We start from the raw sequence: 18,178 nt of genomic DNA, 5'->3' as shown, positions 1-18,178 counted from the left end.
GTGACAACATCTGCAATGCACTCTAGGCATCTGCATCTACCCTGCATTCATCCTGCACTCAGTGGGAGCCACTCGGAGACAAGTCGGACTTCTGTGTTTACTAGTGATAGTGGTGAGCAGGTTGTCCAGGGCTTGATCCAGAGAGTTCCACCAAATTCCAGCTTAAAAAAAGCCCTGCCCTTTGCAAAGTGCATTTTCTCTTGCAAACAGGACTTAGATGTAATTCTTATTATTCTTTCACTCCTTAGTGATTTACTACTCTGGAACAAACAATTGGATATCTGGTACCCCAACACTTCACATTTGGCATGTTTATTCTACTAAAAAACAACAATATCTCTCCTGCGCTCAAGTGGTATGCGGGAAGGTGAATCTTCTAGGCGGTTTTATGACACAAAAGAATTGGTCTTGCTGCCCCCCTCAGGACCAAGGGTATCCAAAAGGCACTACAAGAAAACAAGAGAAGGGCGCACCGACCTTGTGCATTACCACTTAAAAGTTTATTAAAATCAAAGAAGGGTAGCGTACAATATACTCACAAACGTAGCATATGAACAAGCATATAGGAAATGGGCACCGCTCACTTCCAGGACACTTCTCTACTGCTGGATAGCGTGATGGCGTCCTCAAAACCTGATGTGGCTTACGCGTTTCGAGGGAGGACCCTCTTCCTCAGAGCTAAAATCCCCACTGGGGATTTTGGCTCTGAGGAAGAGGGTCCTCCCTCGAAACGCGTAAGCCACATCAGGTTTTGAGGACGCCATCACGCTATCCAGCAGTAGAGAAGTGTCCTGGAAGCGAGCGGTGCCCATTTCCTATATGCTTGTTCATATGCTACGTTTGTGAGCATATTGTACGCTACCCTTCTTTGATGTTTATTCTACTAGTAATACAAAGATTGGGTGTCTTAGCCTCTGTTCACATTAGGTCGCTCCGACTAAGGGGGCGACCTGTGAAGTCGCGTGCAGCGTTTTTCTAAGTCGGAGCGACTTGTGTTGCTCCTATTAGAACCGGTCCTGTACTACACTATGGGAGCGACGGTGCACGACTTGTCAGGCTGACCAAGTCACCTGACAAGTCCTACCAGTGTGAATGGACACTTAGGGGTTTATTTACAATTATAGAGCTAAACCAAAATGGTAACCCCCCCCCCCCCCCCAATTTATAATTAGCTTTTAGAGTGAGTTGCACATTGAAGGGCTATGCACACAGCAAACTCTACCAATTGTTTTTCATAGTATACTCAGCAGCTGGTCAAAAAAGAAAAGATATATACTATCACCTATTTGCATTAAAGTGTTACTAAACCCACAATAGTAAAACCAGCCTTTGTATGCAGTAAAGCATGCTTGTTATACTCACTGTGGAACCCAAGGGGTTTATCCTCTGCATTGTGTAAAAAAGCCATATGATTTTGCCTTCTCTGTTCCTCCCCTTCTTTCACAGTCCACAAACCATTTCCTGATAGAACAGAACCTTGCAGACAAGCTGCACATGCTCAGTATGGTGTTTATTGATAGAGATTTTTTTTTTTTTTTCTTGATAGGGGTGCATGTGATCAGCACAAGGCCAATCAGCACTGTCCAGACAGAAGGTCGTGGATCCTGCAGCTTGTTAGGACAGTCAGAGGAGAATGAAAACTCCTCCTACAAGCTTTAACCAGGCACTGAAAGAAGTCACAAGACTGCCATATACTTCTAATGGGAAAAGGTATTTAGCAGTTTATATTTACTAAAACTATTGCATTTCCATGTTCTGTGTACTGTGGAAGACCAGATACAGGCGGTCTCCTGGTTACAAACATCTGACTTACAAACGACTCCTACTTACAAATGGAGAGAGACAACAGGAAGTGAGGAGAAATCTCCCCCTAGGAAGGGAAATTCACTCCTGTAAGAGTTAACAAAGGAAAAGGTGTCTCCACTGAAGCTTTATCACCAATCCTTGTTTCCACAACAACCCAACATTTTCAAAATCCAATTGTCATAGTGGTAGAAAGGGAGGTAAAAATCTTCTGAACAGGGGTACAGACAGCAAAACAAACGTTACGGGGGTGTTAACCCTTCCCTATGCTTTTGGCTGGGGCTACACTTAAAAAATTTGCCCGTTCTGACTTAAAAACTAATTCGACTTAAGAACAAACCTACAGTCCCTGTCTTATTTGTAACCCGGGGACCGCCTGTATAGTGAATGCAGGCTCCTGGGTTTATTAACACTTTCATTTAGTTTTTAGATGCACAACATTTGCAAATACACTATATGTGGAAGCCACACTGCCCCAGTGAAGTCAAGAGAAGAAGAGAAGAGACGCTCAGAGTGTGCAGTGAAATCAAAGCAAGTAATGCAGTCTCTTTCAGACGGGAAATCAGGGGGCAGACAAAATCGGCCAGCTGAGCCTCGATTTTGCCGCCTTCCCCTAATCACCCACCTGAACTGGAAAATAACAGGCGGATGGGGCTGTACACATGTCATGGGTGATGGTTTGCTTTTTAACTCGGGATGCAGAGTTTGACAAGTGGCACAACTTCTCAAACTCAAAATCGCCCATTGATTTCAATGGCGATGTACACAATTGTGGCACTGTAGTGTGGCATTATATGGTTAACCGCTTGCCGACCGCCGCAAGTACATATACTGCGGCGGTCAGCCCCTCACAGGCAAAGTGACGTACCGGTACGTCGCTAGCCTGTGAGGCTCTGGGGAGCGAGCGCACGCCACCGCACGGTCACGGACCCCCCCGCGCGTGTTAGCGGCGGACCCGATGTCCGCCGCTCACTCACGATCGTCCGTGACAGCGGGAGAAAGGCAGGCGGCTAATGTAAACAAGCCGCCTGTCATTCATCCCTGTGTAGGAACAGTGATCATACGGTTCTACTATGTAGGACCGTTGATCACTGTTCCTACACCTCAAGCCACAGCCAATCACAGTTAGAATCACGCCCCTAGGGACACACACAGCCCCTCCCTCTCAAATAAAGTTAACCCCTTCACTACCAGTGTCATTTTACAGTAACAGTGCATATACTGTATAGATTACTGCAGTAATGTCACTAGTAACCCCAAAAGTGTCAAAAATGTCAGTCAAGGGTCCGATCTGTCCGCCGCAAAGTCACAGTACCGCAAAAAAAAAAATTGCAGATCGCCGCCATTACGAGTTAAAAAAAAACAACAAAAATGACAAAAATCTTTCCCTTTGTTAGTAAACGCGATAACTTTTGTGCAAACCAATCAAAATATGCTTTTTGTGATTTTTTTTACCAAACATATGTAGCATAAAACAAATATGCCGAAACTGTTAAAAAATTTTGATTTTTACATTTTTTTGGGGAATTTCATATAAAAAAAAATGTGAAAAATATTGTTATTTTTGCAAAATTGACGCTCTTTTTTTGTTTATAGCGCATGATCAAAAAATCGCACAGGTGATCAAATACCACCAAAAGAAAGCTCTGTTTGTGGGAAAAAAAGGACGTCAAACTTGTTTAGGTACAGCGTCGCACGACCGCGCAATTGTCTGTTAAAGTCACACAGTGCCGAATCGCAAAATAGGGCCTGGTCAGGAAGGGGGTAAAATCTTCCGGGGCTTAAGTGGTTAAATCAGCTGATACAATGCCTCCTCACTACCTGCCAAACGCCCTCTGAAAAGCGGTCCGAATACGCACACTTACATTCCACTGCAAATGTGAAAGAGCTCTTCCAGACCTTTCATTGGTATACTTCAATACCAGTTGTTCCATCAAATAACGATCCCTGCAAAATGGACCAATTGGCTTGAATCTGACATATTGTTAGTTGGGCGAATCTGAAATGCTCATTTTGTTCCATTATTTCCAATCCACAGAAGAATTTTTAACTGATTTTCTTGTTGAAAAATTGATCCATTGACATAACAAGGAGGCACGTGTTGCTTCCAACTGCCACATGACGCCGCATCTACAGTGGGTACGGAAAATCTGTCACTTAAAAGACATCGCGATGGCTGACTTATATATTCCCGAAGCAAACATGAGGCTCTGAGTCATGATCTGCCTCTTTAATGTCACCCTTTTCATTCTATCTCCACATTGAGTTGACTTTATCGCATCAGTTGAAGCTCTCTACACCTGAGTACAAACATAACTTTTTACTGTGATTTGATCAAACACATCAGAGCTCGGCGGAAGCGGGAAGCTTCTTAAGAAATATTATTTCAAACGGAATCTTTGGCTATGTCTGTCCAGCCAAAGAAACCCGAGGACTGAATGAACACTTCCACATTGCTTTCATATTACCTCTGCTCAGTTGACTTGTCAAACAAACCTTGTGTTTTTTACAGTCGTACAGAAGGGAACGTGCTTTGAGATGGAATAGGTTTGCTGTTTTATCACGATGCAGGAAAAAATAAAATAAAAATTGGCATCCAGGAGCTTGTTTTTCATGATTTTGAATTCCTGTAGATTTTTTATTTTAATTTCACTTGTAAATTTATACAGATATATTGAATATTTTACAAGTTTGGGGAATTCACCTTAAAAACTGAACAAATAAATTAGATGCATTGCAATGGTTTATTAAATTTATTTTAAAGTGTGATTTTTGTTTTTTTTTTATTCATCCTGTGGTACTGGACTGATTTTGTACAAATCACGGCACTCCACTCCATGTAATGTGCACTGGATCTAAGCCAAATGAACTTCTGCCTGACGAAGCTTGCTTAGTTCTGACCCAACATCTTTTGTCAGAGTGAGAAGCAGAAGTGTGGGGAGTGTCTCCTCAGAACACCAATGCTTGGGGAATCTAGCCTATTCCCCTAGAATTTAGAAATTTACAAATGCCAAGAGATTCTACCAACTGATAGCAATTCTGTACCATTCTTCATCCCACTGACATCGGTGATGGTGCCACAGTTGGGGATCGGACTCGGAGACAAGTAGCTATAGAAAAACTCTCAACCGACCAACAGGATAGGTATACAAGCAGGTCACCCTGGTGGATGATGCGGGGTCAACCAAGGTGCTGGATCTAAGTACTAACCAGTATTTGTGGATGTTGAATGCAACATGGATTTTAAAGGCACAGATAAAAAAATCCATAATTTATTCCAATTGGTTAAAATCAATAAAACATACAAACCCAATTCCAAAAAAGTTGGGACACTGTACAAATTGTGAGTAAAAAAGGAATGGACTAATTTACAAATCTCATAAACATATTTTATTCACAATATGATATAGATAACATATCAAATGTTGAAAGTGAGACATTTTGAACTGTCACACCAAATATTGGCTCATTTTGGATTTCATGAGAAGTACACATTCTAAAAAAGTTGGGACAGGTAGCAATAAGAGGCCGGAAAAGTTAAATGTACATATAAGGAACAGCTGGAGGACCAACTTGCTACTTATTCAGTCAATTGGCAACATGATTGGGTATAAAAAGAGCCTCTCAGTGTGGCAGTGTCTCTCAGAAGTCAAGATGGGCAGAGGATCACCAATTCCCCCAATGCTGCGACGAAAAATAGTGGAGCAATATCAGAAAGGAGTTTCTCAGAGAAAAATTGCAAATAGTTTGAAGTTATCATCATCTACAGTGCATAATATCATCCAAAGATTCAGAGAATCTGGAACAATCTCTGTGTGTAAGGGTCAAGGCCGGAAAACCATACTGGATGGCCGTGATCTTCGGGCCCTTAGACAGCACTGCATCACATACAGGAATACTACTGTAATTGAAATCACAACATGGGCTCAGGAATACTTCCAGAAAACATTGTCGGTGAACACAATTCACCGTGCCATTCGCTAAAACTCTATAGGCCAAAAAAGAAGCCATATCTAAACATGATCCAGAAGCGCAGGCTTTTCTCTGGGCCAAGGCTCATTTAAAATGGACTGTGGCAAAGTGGAAAACTGTTCTGTGGTCAGACGAATCACAATTTGAAGTTCTTTTTGGAAAACTGGGACGCCATGTCATCCGGACTAAAGAGGACAAGGACAACCCAAGTTGTTATCAGCGCTCAGTTCAGAAGCCTGCATCTCTGATGGGGTTGGATGAGTGTGTGTGGCATGGGCAGCTTACACATCTGGAAAGGCACCATCAATGCTGAAAGGTATATCCAAGTTCTAGAACAACATATGCTCCCATCCAGACGTCGTCTCTTTCAGGGAAGACCTTGCATTTTCCAACATGACAATGCCAGACCACATACTGCATCAATTACAACATCATGGCTGCGTAGAAGAAGGATCCGTGTACTGAAATGGCCAGCCTGCAGTCCAGATTTTTCACCCATAGAAAACATTTGGCGCATCATAAAGAGGAAGATGGGACAAAGAAGACCTAAGACAGTTGAGCAACTATTAGCCTGTATTAGACAAGAATGGGACAACATTCCTATTCCTAAACTTCAGCAACTTGTCTCCTCAGTCCCCAGACGTTTGCAGACTGTTATAAAAAGAAGAGGGGATGCCACACAGTGGTAAACATGGCCTTGTCCCAACTTTTCTGAGAAGTGTTGATGCCATGAAATTTAAAATTAACTTATTTTTCCCTTAAAATTATACATTTTCTCAGTTTAAACATTTGATATGTCATCTATGTTGTATTCTGAATAAAATATTGAAATTTGAAACTTTCACATCATTGCATTCTGTTTTTATTCACAATTTGTAGTGTCCCAACTTTTTTGGAATCGAGTTTATACATAGGACACTACAGTAAAGCAAGCTCTCGCGCTCAAATCAACAAAAATAGTGATCTAACCAATATATGTTAGTGATCACACATTTCAATAATCGCCTTTGACAAAGTCGGATGTGACGAAGCGCGTCAGAGCGTGGCTACTAGCTATGATTGAACTTTTGAAAAGTTCGGTTCGACCAGAACACCCGAATTTCCCAAAAGTTCGGTTCGGATTCCAGAACCCCATTGAAATCAATGGGACCCGAACTTTTGGAATAAAAAAACACCATTTTGAAGCCCTAAAACCCAATAAATGCCCCTAAAAAGTGCCTAGGGTTCTGGGTCATGCCCCAGGGACTATGAATCAGGCAAAAAAAAGTTCTTAAAAATTGTAGTTTTTGATATATATATATATATATATGTATATATGTATACCCCTAACCCAGAATCTGCATAGTGGGGTCACCCTGACATGGCAGAGTCAGTTCACCCTAAACTACACTACGGTCACCCTGACATGGCAGAGTCAGTTCACCCTAAACTACACTACGGTCACCACTGACATCATTGATCTTTTTTTTTTAAATAAGTTTTTATTGGGTTTTCAGAAAATAAAGGGTAAATACAAACATTGTAATGAAATACGTCATATCCATGTGCAAAACAGCAGATAACTCTGGACGTGAAACTCACATCCACAAACTTACATACTTCTACTTGAGTAATTACCAGTACATTGCATTACAACAACAGATCAATGAGCAAATGAAATCACTGGAATATGCCTTGTGTAATTTAGACCGCTGTGGCCTTCCAGCCCGGTCAGAACCCACGCGGCCCCCAATTGGGATCACCATGCGCCGCGTAGGACCGGCCAGGCCCAGGCCCTGTATAAAGAAGGGTAACAACACAAAGAGGGGACAAAAAAGGGTAGGAAAGACACTTTATGAAAACAGGTGAGGTGGTAGAGCATCAAATAGGTCACCTAGGAAGCTCTATATGCTTCCCACAACTGCCATCTGGTTTTGAAACTATGAAACGTCAGATTGGAACTTGACAGAATGCTTTCATATTCATGAGATTCGTCCACAATTTGAACGACCTCACGAAGGGAAGGTGAGACATTGCTCTTCCAGTTGCGAGCGATGACTAGCCTTGCTGCATATAGAATATGCTGTACGACAACTCTACACATCGGTGGGTACCAATCCAGCCCGATACCCAAGAGTGCCAGCTCAGGATTCAATTTGTTTAGGATACCTGTGACCTCCGCTATCAGCCTATGTACCGATGACCAGTAACTCCTCAGTGACTTGCAAGTCCAGAACATATGGAAGAGCGTCCCTACATGTCCGCAATCTCGCCAACACATGTTAGAGTAAGAGCGATGGAACTTTGCAACAATGTACAGGGTTCTATACCATCTCAAGTGAATTTTTATCGCTCCCTCTCTAAAGTTAGCACACCTAGTCAATGAGTAGTTTAATCTAAAAGCCTTCAGCCATTGTGCGTCAGTGAATGTCCTGTTTAGGTCCCTTTCCCATTTCAGTTGGTGATATGATTTGGTAAAATGCATACGGTCCTGCATGGCATTGTAATATACACCAATGCCATGTTTGGAAGAGGGAGCAGTGAAACAGTACTCGAAGACTTGTCTAGGGAAACCAATATATGTGTTGGGTAAAGATTGAGCGATGTGTAAGATACGTTTATAAGTCAGGAATTCTGTCTTAAAGTCCGGGAACTTGGCACAAAGGTCCGAGAACGGGATGTAAACGGATTGAGGGTTTAAGTCTGAGAGTGAAGATAAGCCATATTTAGCCCAGTGAGTCACATGCAAGTCAGGTGATAGTGCCTGTAGTGTGGACAGTGGAATGGGCATACGGCGGGTGTCAGAGGAGTCGGAAGCATTCTCCCAAAAATATTTCCAGGCCAGTAGTGTAGCGGAAATGGTAGGATGGGGATCCAATGGTCGTTTACTAGATAGATTCGCGGCCAGCACTAGGTCAGCCAATTGCACTTGTGGAGTACTAAACTGCTCCAGGGAGCACCACAATGGCAGGTTGTGAGTGGAGAACCAGGATTTAGACTGTGCCAGAATGGCCGCCATGTGATAGGCTCTCACATCTGGGACCCCCAATCCTCCCACCCTGACATGTTTGGTCAATGTCTTATGGGACGTCCTGGGCCTCTTATCCAACCATAAGAAACTTCTAACAATGGATTGCAGTGCCTTGTAGAAAGCAATTGGAGCTATGATAGGGAGGGCCCTAAACACATACAGGATTTTCGGTAAAATCAACATTTTAAATGCCGCGTTCCTCCCTGACCAGGAAAGGAAGAATTTCCTCAATCTCGGTAGATCCTGTGTCGTGGTGTGTAGCAGGGGGGAAAAATTGGTCTTATAGAGAGTGTCCGGTGAGCTAGTCAATTTAATGCCCAAATAGTCCAATGAGTCCCTTTGCCACTGATAATGTACTACTTGTTGGATTCGTGTCTGCATACTGTGTCCCACATGTATCCCTAGGAGATTGGATTTAAGTTCATTGACCTTGTAGTAAGAGACTGATTGGAACTCTCCCAGAATGTCCTGAACATGCAGTAGGGACTTCTCGGGGTCTGTGCAGGCCAATATGACATCATCTGCGAATAGTGAGATAACATGAGGGGGGGAGTCTGCCAGTTTAACACCCGTGACACCTGGGTGGGATCTCATCCTCTCCGCCAAGGGTTCCATGAGCATGGCAAAAATCAGGGGCGACAATGGACACCCCTGACGAGTGCCATTGGTAATATGAAAACTTTCCGAGAATAAACCCTCCGTAAAGACCCTAGCAGATGGGACTGAGTATAAGGCCATAATGGCCTGGACAATCTCCCCCTCAAAGCCGAACTTCTCCAATACCTGCCGCAGGTATCCCCAATGTATCCGGTCAAAATGCCTTTTCGGCGTCTACCGACAGGAGCACCGTGGGGATCCCGCGAGCAGCTACATGATGAATAAGGCCCACCAACCGTCTAGTGGCATCCGTGGCCTGCCTTCCGGCCACAAACCCCACCTGATCTGGTTTGATGAGATCTGGGAGGCACTGGGAAATACGGTTGGCAATGATCCTAGCATACACCTTTAAATCTACATTAAGTAACGAGATGGGTCGGAAATTTTGCGGCTTATTAGGTTCCTTACTGGGTTTTGGCAGAGTGACCACCGTGGCCTCCAACATTTCGGCCGGAAAGGTAGCCGTAGTCAAGGCCTGATGAAACACCCTGCCAAGGTAAGGGATCAAGATGTCCAGAAATGCGCCATAATATTCGGAGGAGAAGCCGTCCGGTCCCGGAGACTTTCCTTTCGGTAAAGATCTGATAACTTTGACTATTTCTTGATTAGTGATAGGGGCATTCAACTGCGATAATTGAGAGGGGCTTAGGCTCGGGAGGGAGATAGAAGACAAAAAGCTTTGGATGTCCGATGATGATGGTTGCGGCGTCGAATCATCTAAATGTAGGTTATATAGTGAACCATAATACTGTCTAAAGGCGTCTGCTATGTCCTTCGGGTTGGAGAGCCGCTCTCCCGTGGCATGATGTAGTAAGTACTGAATTTTTTGTTTCGATATGTTATCTTTCAATTGGGCCGCCAACAGCCGACCCGCTTTATTGCCATGGGAATAGTGGGAGGCCTTGAGCTTACGAAGAGCTCTGGAGTGCTGACCAACCAGAAGGACCCTCAGTTCTGCCTGAAGTTTGGAAAGCTTGTCCGCGTTAGCCGCAGTGGGAGTACACTTATTAAGTTGCTCTATTCGTTTAATGGATTGAAGGATAGAGTCCAATTGTTGTCTTCTACGCCTCCGTTCCCTCGCCCCCTCTGACATCAATAAACCTCGCATAAATGCCTTATGGGCATTCCACATTGCGAAAGGAAATTTAACGGAGCCATCGTTAATATCAAAAAATTCAATGAGTTTAGAACACATAGTCCTCCGGACCTCTGATTTGTCAAGTAGGCTGGCATCAAATCGCCACCTGTTGGCCCTTGTGGTAAAAGGCACGTCCCCGATTTGAATAATAACAGGGGCGTGGTCCGACCACGTTATGGAACCAACAGACGCGCGAGTGACCCGCTGCAACAAAAATTTGTTTGTGAGAAAGAGATCAATCCGCGAGTAAGAATGATGGGTTTTGGAATAGAAGGAATAGTCTCTCTCTGACGAATTGTGGCAACGCCACACATCATAAAGTTCCGTTGCAGATAGAAAATTGGCCAGGTCTGCACGATGGAAGCGTCTAGGGTAGTTCAGTGAAACATCCAGTTGGAAATTGGGGACAGCATTAAAGTCACCACAGAGAATGACATGGCCCTGAATAAGAGGTTGAATTTGTTTCCAAAGCCTTTTCAAGAAAGGGATTTGACCCGTATTGGGGGCGTATACCGCCACTATGGTGTAGGTGGCTTTGTTGATGTTGCATGAAAGAACCAAGAAGCGACCTTCTGGATCTGCAAATTGAGACAGCTCACTGAAGTCCAGGGAGTCCCTTACCAATACAGCAACTCCGCACTTTTTCTTAGGGCCGTTAGCATAATACACTTGGGGGTAGTCTTTGGATGAGATTTGTGGGTGGTTGCCAGCCATAAAATGGGTCTCCTGAATGACCGCCAGTTCACATTTCAAGGTCTTAAGCTCTCTCCAGAGCATATGTCTTTTGTGAGGACTGTTCAGGCCATTAACATTGAGCGAAAGCATTTGGAATGACATCGTGAAGGGTGAGGTTAGGCAAGCCTGCACAAGAAACTGAGAGGCACCCACTGGTATCGCGTTGAAGTGAAAGTCCTGATCCTGGGCACACTGGGTAGGTAGGTAGGTGAGGGGTATCCGATGAGGGCAGCCGCCCGTGAAGACCGGTCAAGGTGGCGTATCCGGAACACCGAGAAGAAAAGAGCAGGGTTAAGTACAAAGTCTAACAAAAGTAACAAAGGGGAGTCAGGAGAAGAGTGCCCTCGGCAGGTGGCACGAAAAGGGTGAAAAAAGGCGACTCCTCAGGGGGGTCTGTACGGTATGAACCGTTTGAAGAGGGGGTATAGAGAAACAATCGTTAGCCGAGCATGTCTTCTGGAGCATGGTCGCTGGGAAGTGAGAATTGTAGGGGGTCACCACAATCATTAAAAGGAATGTTACACAGCCCAGTTTCATTCCATCTGAGAGGGATTTGATTCTCCGTCTGGATCTAGTATTCCCCATTTTTTCAGCAGAGCCAGGCCGTCCTCCAGCGAGGAGATCCTGTAATCCCTGTCCCCTCTGGTTACCACCAAGGTTGCTGGGTAATTCCATCGGTACGGAATATGATGGTTCCTGAGGGGTTTGGTAACTGTAAATAGATTACGCCTTCTATTCATTGTATGCGCAGATAAATCGGCATAGAAGGATAGATTGTTTAAAGCAGGGGGAAGATCAGTACCTTTCCTCACCAGGGACATGAATTTCTCCTTCACTGTGTAGAAATGAACACGGGCTATAGTGTCCCTGGGCAGGGAAGCAGCAATATGTTTCGGTTTAGGCAGTCTATGGATGCGATCAATTGCCATGTCACACAAGGGGACATCTGGAAGAGCTTCCTGCATGATGTTGGTGAGGAATTCAGCTAGCTCATGAGGTTTCACTGTTTCAGGGATCCCTCTAATTTTAATATTATTGCGTCTAGACCTATCCTCAAGATCTGCAACTTTCGCCTTGAGCCAGGTAATGTCGTCCTCATGTTCATTATGGGCGTCCACCATGGTATTAAAGGTGTCAGCAAACTCCCCCATTTTGGTCTCCACATGATCCACCCTGTCACTGACTGCTGCGACCACTGTACTGCAGCGGGACATAAGTTGGAGCATGTCAGCATGTATGGAACTCCTTAAAGACATCATCATTTCTTTTAATAAAGAGTCCATGACAGGTTTGCCTGTAGTGGGGAACGAGGATATGGTGTCATGAAACACCAGAGTGTCATCTATACTTCCACCCTGGGCCCCCTCATGTTCTGGAAGTTGCAGCCTGATTTTCGATTTTGGTGGGCTGGCACATGCAGAGCTAGGGGTAGATACAGCCTGTATTCCCTCACAAGTGTCCGAGGGCTCTGCAGGTGACAGCTGCGGTCCCTTAGGCCGTGCCGTTGGAGGGGATGTATGAGGAGGAGGCCGCGAGGCACCGCTAGAGGAAGCGCCGGCGCCATCTTGGCTGTGCATCCCGCCCGTCGGGTGGAAGAAGTTGAGGAGCTTACCAGGTTTGGTTTTCCCCTTACGTTTCCCCGGGACCTGCGGGCGACTTCCAGGCATCCTGATAGTTAGTTCGAGTTGAGCTGCGGTGACCCTCCGCGGTTCTAATGGCTCCGATCGGACTGCTTGGCGAGGAGCTGTGCTGCTAAGCGTCCATCTCTCTCGCCGGCCGGCTCCGCCCCCACATCATTGATCTTTTTAGCTATCTGTAAGGGGATAATTCTTCCCAATGGCCATAATTGTAAAGTGGGGTACACACTAGAAGAAAATCTGCCGAAAATTCCCGTCCGAGGTAAAATCGTCCGATTTTTGCCTAGTGTGTACACAACTTTCAGCAGCCGATGCCGACATTTTCAACGAAAAAAAACAGAGGGACAAACACCAAAATTTTTATCGTCCCTCCCCAGACGACCAATTTTCGTTTAATGTGTATGCAGTACGTCCGTGAAAAATCGGATACAAAAGACCACGCATGATCTGAAGTTGCTGACAACCCGGAAGTCTAGGAACAAATGTGCCAAAAAAAGAAAAATCGGACGAGAAATTTTGTGAACATTTATGCACTGTCAACTAAAAACGGTAATGAACGCTGAGCAAGAGAGAGAAAAATCGGAGGATATTTCGTCCGATTTTCATCAAGTGTGTAAGGCCCTTAAGGAGCATTCTTCCCACTGACCATCACACTAATGTATCATGAGTTGTAGATCTAGTCATTTTTAGCAGAGGTTCCCTGAGACCAGAACGTTATATTAAGGGATCTCTGTGTGGAAAAAGTCTCATATTGGGGTTTAATAATGCTACAGTCATTAGGATTTTTTTTTAATTTGTCCTACCATGTATAATTTATACCAGATTCAAAAGTAAAAACAATATCAATTTGGGGTTGGATTTTTTTTATTCGTTAAGATAATGACAACTAGATTTGATCCTCATGGAAAGATATGATTGCTGCCTCTTTGTTAGTTATCTTTAAGGGTTGATCAAGTCTTTTTAACCACTTGCCGACCGCCGCACGACTATCTACGTGGGCGGTCAGCCCCTCACAGGCAAAGTGACGTAGGTCTACGTCGCTCGCCTGTGAGGGTTTAGGGAGCGAGCGCGCGCCGCCGGAGGCGCGCTCCCGCTCCCGCGTGGTCACGGACCCCCCCGCGCGCGTGACCGGCGGACCCGATCGCCGCCGGCCACTCTGCGATCGGCGGGGGAGAGGGAGATAGTCAGGCAGCTTGTGTAAACAAGCTGCCTGTCATTCTCCTCTCTGTATGAGAGCTGATCACATGGATCTACTATGTAGATCCATTGATCACTCCTCATACAGTTGAAGCCACAGCCAATCACAGTTAGAATCACGCCCCTAGGGACACACACAGCCCCTCCCTCTCAAATAAAGTTAACCCCTTCACTACCAGTGCATTTTTACAGTAACAGTGCATATGTATAGCACTGATTACTGTAGAAATGTCACTGGTAACCCCAAAAGTGTCAAAAATGTCAGTCAAGGGTCCGATCTGTCCGCCGCAATGTCGCAGTACCGCAAAAAAAATCGCAGATCGCCGCCATTACGCGTTAAAAAAAAAAACAACAAAAATGACAAAAATCTTTCCCTTTGTTAGTAAACGCAATAACTTTTGCGCAAACCAATCAAAATACGCTTTTTGCGATTTTTTTTACCAAACATAGGTAGCATAAAACAAATTGGCCGAAAATATTAAAAAATTTTGATTTTTACATTTTTTTTTGGGGGAATTTCATATAAAAAAAAGGGAAAAATATTGCTATTTTTGCAAAATTGACGCTCTTTTTTTGTTTATAGCGCGTGATCAAAAAATCGCACAGGTGATCAAATACCACCAAAAGAAAGCTCTGTTTGTGGGAAAAAAAGGACGCCAAATTCGTTTCGGTACAGCGTCGCACGACCGCGCAATTGTCCGTTAAAGTCACGCAGTGCCGAATCGCAAAATGCCCTCTGGTCGTTTAGCAGCCAAATCCTCCGGGGCTTAAGTGGTTAAACCAAGATGACTGAATGGAGGAGGTCAAGTGATCCTCATGATCAAATGTTCCCAAATTGTGTTTGATTACACTCACTCAAGCTGTCTATCGCTGTCCAAGAGAGCCATGACCTTGCAGCAAAGGCTTGTTTTTTTTTTTTGTGCGTCAAGGCTTATGATTAATGTGCGTAACTAGAAGCAAATGTTAACCAGATTTTAAATCACACAGGAATACATTTGCACATATTTTCAGTAGAGCATTCAATAAGATGAAAGGGAAGAAAAATTGGAGGTAGGTTAAGTCATAATAAATGTAATACATATAAAGGAAACATTAAGCCAATTGTAGACTAAGTGAAGGAAAATTATGGAAGAAAAACACCAAAATTGTATTATCTAGACATTCCAGCTATTCTCTTTATATTGCAATGGACTTCTTTCTAAGATACAATCACTGTTAAAGCGGAGTTCCGGCCACAAAATGTTTTTTTCAATAAAAATACCCCCAGGACAGTCAGGGCTAGTACATTCCACAATGGATAGCCTCTGATCTGTCCCGGGTCGCACTTACCTTTTAGAAGAGTGACAATTTTGAAAAAATAACCATATTTTTCAAATTTTTTTTTTTTTTTTAAAGACATTTTATTGAGTTAAAATGGAATGACATAACAAGTAAAAAAAAGTAAACAACACTTGTAGGCATACGAAGTGCATCAAATGAAAAAAAAACAAACAGAAAAACAAGGGAAACAGCAACATTACATACTGTGAATAGGGTTGTATGAACAAACCACGATATAATCAGACAGTGGAGTATAGGAATAAACAAGATCATCACAAGGCAGGCATTGTAAACCGTTTAGTAAGGAGATGACAATCTTGGTCCCCATATTCATAGTTCAGGGCCGTGGGGGGAACACGTAAATAAGAAACCGTTGCAACGTTTATCACGATTGCGTATGATACGGATAAGGCTACGTCAAGGGCACATGCGGTTCCCCCCACATGTCCGGACACCCCCATGGGGGAACACGCTGTATCCGGGCATAGGGGGCAACCGGCAAACGCGTGTAGGCCGTCTTGGGGTGGGTAATTCCGAAGAAACCCACACGAGGGACTAGTGAAGGGAAGTGTTCCAGCCCGCGGGCGGGATCGGGTCTGCAGCTTGGGGGGAGCAGGGGAGCATCAGGGTAAGGGGGGAAAGGAAGGGGTGAACAGAGGGAGGTGTAGGGAAAAAACACGAGGAGAGGATATTAGATAGGAAGAAAAAGAGAAGAAAGGGACAGCGTGAGGAAAAATACTCCGAAGGTGGGTTTGATGGCCGTGGTGCCGGCGAGGGGTCTCAACCAAAGAAGTAAGCAGCGGTAGATGGGAAAAGACGTCCGAAGCATCCCGCGACCGGCAGGACTTAACTAGCATCTAAGATGCAGTGGTCAGTGTTTGAAAGTCAGGGAGAGTCGTAAAATGTATCCAGGAAGCCCAGGTCGTGTAATATTTGTGGTGGGTATCCTTAGCCTGCGCAATAGTGTCCTCCATTTCTGCCACCCTCTGAACCCTCGTCAGCCACTCCGCAACTGTGGGGGGGGAGGTAGAACGCCAGTGACAAGGCACACACATCCTTGCTGCATTGATAAGGTGCAGCGTGAGGGACTTTTTGTAACTAGAGTAGGGCAAAGACGTGAGATGCAGCAGGTATTGTGCCGGAGTAAAGTCGGGAGTATAGGTGGTGATCCGGGGAATCAGGGAGTGTACCTCCCTCCAGAATGGCTGGACGACAGGACATTCCCACCAGACATGCAAGAGGGAGCCTGGGTGTAGGCCACACCTCCAACATGTAGGAGAGTTAGCTGCTGAGAACCTGTGCAATAATTCTGGGGTTCTGTACCACTTAGCATAGAGTTTATAGCCGGTTTCTTGCGCAAGAACGTTCAGTGATCCCTTATGCATGTGATAGTAAATTCTCGTCCAGTCATCCTCAGAAATGTCCCTGCCAAGGTCTCTCTCCCACCTAGACCGAAGCGCCTCCGTGTGTGCATGGGCGGTCGGAAAAAGCATTGTGTAGAGTATTGATATCAGATGGCGATGTGGCCCCGTCGCCTCACAGAGTCTTTCGAAGGAAGTAAGAGGGCGAGTCCAGTCTGCTACCGGCTGTGCGCTGTGTAAAAAATGTCTAATCTGTAGAAAGCTGTAGAACGGAATGTCAGCAGACGGGTATTTAAGGCGAAGGGCTTGGTGTGTGAGAGGGTGAGAGTCGGCAAAGAAGTGACGCGCTTGAAAGGGCATTTCTGCGGATGGCCCCATAGGCGGGACGAAAGGGAGATCGGGCGGGAATTCTGGGGAGGCGTATAGAGGTAGCAGTGGACTAAGTTTCGGAGAAAGGTCCAACTTGCGGCGTATCGTATGGAAGAGGCGCAGGGTTGCACCCGTAACGGGGTGAGTCAGGATGGAGCGTGGAGTCTTGGACGGCGTCACCCAAGGGAGATGATGCGCAGGGACGGCAGACACTGCAGACTCCAAGGACACCCAATCCTTAGAACCTGCATGCGCGTGCCAGTCAATTATCCGGGTAAGATGACAGGCCCAGTGATACTTAAGCAGGTGTGGCAAGCCGACCCCCCCTTCTGCTTTGGGGCGAGTGAGCGTGTCCCACCGGAGTCTCGACCTTTGGGATTGCCATACGAAGTCAGAACATATACGTTGGTAGGACTTGAAGAAGGACGGAGGAACATGAATGGGGAGAGCATGGAGGATGTAAAGTAGGCGGGGAAGAATATTCATCTTCACTATTGCGACCCTGCCAAACCAAGAGAAGGGTCCTTTAGACCACGATTGGAGGTCCGATTTAACAGATTGTAGGATTGTCAAGTGGTTCTTGGCGTATAAGTCTGAAAGTTGGCGTGGTAGCTGGACCCCGAGATATGTAATGGCATGGGGATCCCACTGGAAGGGGAAGTTGGTTTGGCAGAGCCGCAAGAGCGAAGTTGGAAGGGAGATGTTGAGGGCGCGGGACTTGGAATAATTGATTTTGAGATTAGAAAGAGCTTGAAAAGATTTCAGGGCCGAAAGAAGATTAGGGACGGAGGTCAAAGGGTCAGTAAGGAAAAGGAGAATGTCATCCGCGTAGGCAGCTAGTTTGTAAGTTTTGTCCTTTATGGAAACACCCTTGATATTCGGGTCGTTGTGGATTTGGCGGAGAAGGGGCTCCAAGGTGAGAATGTATATCAGGGGGGACAAAGGGCAGCCCTGTCTCGTGCCATTCGACACGGAGAAG

This window comes from Pelophylax lessonae (assembly GCF_965119305.1).
Source record: "Pelophylax lessonae genome assembly, chromosome: 5".
Lineage (NCBI taxonomy): Eukaryota > Metazoa > Chordata > Amphibia > Anura > Ranidae > Pelophylax > Pelophylax lessonae.
This window is presented reverse-complemented; position numbering follows the sequence as displayed.